General features: G+C 39.6%; 1 long non-coding RNA gene across 1 annotated transcript; it reads left to right on the top strand.

Annotated features, from left to right (window-relative positions):
- The first annotated feature begins 3,364 nt into the window (after window positions 1-3,364).
- On the top strand, window positions 3,365-4,633 carry LOC121871239. The gene is made up of 2 exons (XR_006089852.1): window positions 3,365-3,447; window positions 3,600-4,633. It is a non-coding gene; the product is annotated as an uncharacterized LOC121871239 (long non-coding RNA).
- The last annotated feature ends 829 nt before the right edge of the window (window positions 4,634-5,462 follow it).

Here is a 5,462-nt window from a genome sequence, read left to right on the forward strand (position 1 = left end):
CTAAAACACAAGAGAATGCACTAAAACATAAGAGAATGCACTAAAACACAAAATAATTTACTAAAACAAAAGAATACACTAAAACACAAAAGAATGCATTAAAATGCAAGAGTATGTGCTAAAACATAAGAGAACGCACTAAAACACAAAAGAATGTACTAAAACACAAGAGAATGCACTAAACACAAGAGAATGCAACAAAACACAAAAGAATGCACTAAAACACAAAAGAATGAACTAAAACACAAGAGAATGCACTAACACATAAGAGAATGCACTAAAACACAAATGAATGCATTAAAATGCAAGAGTATGTGCTAAAACATAAGAGAACGCACTAAAACACAAAAGAATGTACTAAAACACAAGATAATGCACTAAACACAAGAGAATGCAACAAAACACAAGAGAATGCAATAAAACACAAGAGAATGCACTAAAACACAAGAGAATGCACTAAAACACAAGATAATGCATTAAAACACAAGAGAATGCACTACAGCACAAGAGAATGCATTAACACGCAAGATAAATTCACTACAACACACGCACACACACACACACACACTTGCCGTGGATCACACCTCGGATTATAAGATTTATGCAGCAGAAAAACAGCGCCCTTTATCTCGATGATAACAACCCCCACAGGTCCCTTCGCAACCAAATCATCCGTGAAATACGCACTGCAAAGAAGTCTTACTACCCAACCAAGCTGTAACACCTCAAGTAGACCAACATCAGTCAGTGGTATGGTAAGCTTAAAGAACTCTGTGGATTATCTTAACAATAAGACATCTCACTACTGGTGACGCAGCTGATCATTCTAACAACCATTTCACAACTATATGCTAGACGCTTCCTCGGACTGACACAACCAGTCTCCATGCTTACCTACCAGCCCTCTTTCCCACTGACTTAGTGGAAGAATATGAAGTAGCAAAACGTTTGGACAAACTGATGATCAAGCACTTCGCCAACCCTATCGACTTACCAATGAAACTCTACAGGGAGTTCTCCCCGGAACTAGCTAGTTAACTCCTCTGCTCCATCATCAACTCTTCCCTCAGTCAAGCAAGATGCTCCCTGCAGCTGAATGGAAGGCCTCATTGGTATCACGAGTGACCAAGTCAACAAGCCCATAATCATTAAATGAGCTACAACCCATTGCCACCACCCCCAATACCCAGCTTAATCTGCAGAAGTTTCATTTTTGACTGGGTTTATGCTGATATTGCAGACGCCACAGATCCTCAGCAATTTGGCAATACAAAAACTTCCTCTGCTACTCACTGTCTTGTCTGTTTTCTCGACTACATATACCGCCATTTGGAAAAACGCAAGACGTCTGTGGCTGTCGCCTTCATTGATTTCACCAAGGCATTCGGAGAAGTTTTATACAATGGCTTACAGACTTCCTTAGTGACCGACGCTAAGCCGTACGCTTCCAAGGGGCTGTCTCCACTTTTCGGTGGAGCCATATACTGTATAATGGCTTGGGATAGCACTGGATAGGCGACAGCACTAGATGGGGCCGTACTAGAAAATGCTTGGGAACCTCTAGTGGAGAGGGTATTTTGGGTACAGTTTATGAGGAATGATCGCCTTCGGGGGGATGGTATCTGTGTAGTAATGATATATCCAGATACACTGAATTATATTGTAAACAAAAGGAATAGTCTTGTAACAGATCAAAACCTACTCACAGTGGTCCAGTCATGGGCGTGTAGCAGATCCTGTCCTACTTCCTGCTCAGGCTGGTCAGATGGGCTCGCTCTCTGGGGAGGAAATAGAGGCGCTGATCAGGCTTACAGTACAGCTATCTTTATTTCAGGGTCATAACATATTTAACAGCACTTTATATCTATTCTGCAAGTTCTTACAAGCGATAAGAAAGAGAAAAAAAATTATAGAGTTTAGTAATTTTGAAGTACGTTGCTTTTCTTGTTCTTATTCACAGCGCCCAACCTAACCTAACCTAACCTAATCTAATCTAACCTAACTCAATCTTATCTAATCTAACCTAACCTATCCTAACTTAATCTAATCTAACCTTACCATATACAACGTGACATCTCTCCATATTCTTGCCACTGTAAAAACTACATAAATTTTCCCTGACAAGGAAATTTTTACCAATATTTTCCAGATTTTTCTATGAATGGTGGCTAATTTTGCATACTGTACTGTAACACTGTATTGTAACACACTATACTGTAACACACTGTAGAGTACAACACGGGAATAAACGTTGTATCATATAAGTAACGCGTTGTGGACATTTTCAAAATAACTAAAAAAATTAAATTTCGTTATAGATTATGTTAGATAAGATTAATTTAGGTTAGGCTAAATTAGGATTATTTAGGTTAGTTGGAGTTGGATTAGATTAGGTTTGGTTAGATCAGTTTAGGTTAGGTTAGGTAAGAGGAATTTTGAGACCATCTAAATACGCGTTGTGGGAAAAATCCACAACGCAAAAATTTCGATTTCTGGTTACTTTGAAAATATGTACATCGCTCTGTGGATGTTTTTTCTCTCGGTTTACGAAGTCGGTCTTTGAGCCTTGCATATACGGGTGAACATCATGAAGTTTAGACATTTGTTTTGTGCTTTGATAAAAATATTTGTATCATTCCCTTCTCATTAGGTCGTTAACAGATTCTATCAGTCATATCAATATGATGAGTAGGTGAATTCTAAAGTGTATAAGAACCATAAAATCATCCAAATATCCTAATGTACTGTATATAACGTCCAGAGGAGAGTTCCCAAGTACAGTACATGAGTTGGTGGGTGAGGTGAGAGAGGGTTCAGGCATCAAACAAGTAAACATAAGAGTAACGCGACAACAATGGGTGGCTAAATGGAATCCCTTCACAGAGACTCAAGTGTAACACGATGAATACTTTAATATTTCCAATTACCGGAAGAGCATTAACGGAGGCCAGGGTAGGAGGAAGGTGTCCGCGCTTGACGGTCACTACCAGGAAGCAACTTACATCACACACTGCCAGATGTACGACCACCTGTTCACGTGCAAAAAAAAAATACACTAACAATGATAATAATAATAATAATAATAATAATAATAATAATAATAATAATAATAATAATAATAATAATAATAAAAATAATAATAATAATAAAATTTACTACATGATGATTATTTCTACTTTTTCATATACTCTTTAAAATATCACTCCACGAGAAAAAATATGCGAATTCGAAGTAAATAAGATCATCCAAAACACACATTAATCGAATAAAAAAATTCTGATAAAATTGTTTATAATTATCGTGGTGTGGCCTTGGCATATTAATACCCAAGCTAGTGACACCTGGCAGTTGTTCATGCTGGGGTATATAAACAGGTGGTGAGTTGGGTCTGGCACACACTCTCAGCCAACTGATCGGTGATCCTGCCTCACTATTACTTTAATCAAGGTACTCTAGCAAAACTTGACTTACTACTGTTTGATCATTAATCCTCTCCATAATGTCTGTCTCCAATAAGGCTAAGTCTTCCACACAAATGTCTTTATAATACATTACCATATAATTCAAGTTACATTAACCAAATTGTTTTGTTTTTTCAGTGTTAGTGTCATCCCAGTACAGTACATCAGTCCAACATGAACTTCTTCCGTGCCGTGGTAATGTTCCTGGTAGTGGCGATCTCCTTTGCCACATTGGCCGAGGCTGCACCTTTCTTTGGTAAACGTGGTCGTGGCGGGCGTGGTGGTGGTCGTCGTGGAGGGCGTCGTGGCGGGAACATTAACCCAGACCCCTACCTCGTCTTCACACCCGGCTTAGGGAATCTCTACGGAGGTGTAGGTCCTGCCTTCCTGGGCGGAGTCTAAAACTCTCCAGGAGAAACTCATGTTTCGCTGGTGTAATACACATTTCCGTCGTGCTGTAGCCGCACGGAGTAGTCCTGACGGAGGCCCCGTAGAGGAGACACGGCAGCTATCAGGTTGTTTTAGGTCCCCACAACATGGCATTTGGTCTCCGGGCATCAGGGCTCCAACGTGCGTCATTTTGATGAGTATCAGATGACACAGTACGTGGAGCAACTACGTCCCAAGACCACCTTTACCCACAGGCCGGAAATGTTACAGAGTCGAGTGAAAAATCTTCAGATTGTCTCCGACTGGTGACAAAAGCCGACACTTTTTGGCTGTTTAGTGAGTTGAGTCACGAGACGAGAGAAGTCGCCCAGTGCGAGTCTTTCGTGTGGCCCTTATCAGTGTGTTCCTGACAGTGTTGAGCTGTGAGTAGACCTACGAGTCTGTCTCCAGCTGACAGTGTCGAGCTGTAAGTAGACCTGAGAGTCTATCTCCAGCTGACAGTGCAGAGCTGTGAGTAACCCTACGAGTCTGTCTCAAGCTGACAATGTTGAGCTGTGAATAGACCTAAGAGTCTGTCTCCAGCTGACAGTGTTGAGCTGAGAGTAGGCGCGTGAGTGTCTCCAGCTGGCTTTCTTAAGCATTGCTTGAAAATATCATTTGGCTAATTTCAGTTTTGCCAAGAGATAATTTACCGTTAAGTCCTACTTGTCTTATATCAAAATATGTCTAATGTAATATGTCATATTATTTTGTAGGATGAATAAAATTTCTATAAAGTGTAATATAATACATTCATTGATCTTCCAAGTGCAAGTAATTATACCGTATTGATACTGATATACAGAGTTATACCAATTGAAAACTTTAGGATTGTACTCGAGTGAGATTATGTATCTATGATCTTTACACGAGCTGTTGCATAGACAATCTTAATTCATCCTTTTTCATAACTTAAATATAACCCCATAGTAAGAGAACAACTGAGGATACCCGCTTGTGTGTGTGTGTGTGTGTGTGTGTGTGTGTGTTCGTCACCGCTAAATGATGGTAACTGACTGTATTGTCACATAGGAGTAACTTAATAGAAATGAATTCAAATATGATAAAATTTGCTCCTTTTTTATCCAAGACGTCGTCTACCATCATAAGATAGTTAAATTATATCTAAAGTAGGTGAGGTGCGGTGAGGTGATGTTAGTGTATGCAGGAAGGTATTCATGTATCCAGTGACGGGTTAAGACTTTCGTAGGCCTTAGGCACCTCCAAGATATGGGGCCCCATTTGACAGCATATTCACTAATAACACAAGCTAGTACCTAATTATAAAATGTGATGTCGAAAGAATAAGATTCAGTGATGTTTGCCATGAATTGAGTAAAAGAAAATGGGTCAGATCAGCTGTTCTTGTACAGTACAGAAATAGTTTTGTTTACAAGAAGCACAGCTTGCTGGTGGACACTAATAGGATTAAGTAATAAATAAATGGAAAAAAGTACCTCAGTATCAATTTAATAATGACCTGTAGAAAAGGGGGAAGAAAAGTTCTCGTTTTATTTTTCGTAGGCCCTAGGCACTGTGCCTACTGTGCCTAATGGATAATCCGGGACTGCA

Source organism: Homarus americanus, unplaced genomic scaffold (assembly GCF_018991925.1).
Source record: "Homarus americanus isolate GMGI-L3 unplaced genomic scaffold, GMGI_Hamer_2.0 scaffold40565, whole genome shotgun sequence".
NCBI classification, from domain to species: domain Eukaryota; kingdom Metazoa; phylum Arthropoda; class Malacostraca; order Decapoda; family Nephropidae; genus Homarus; species Homarus americanus.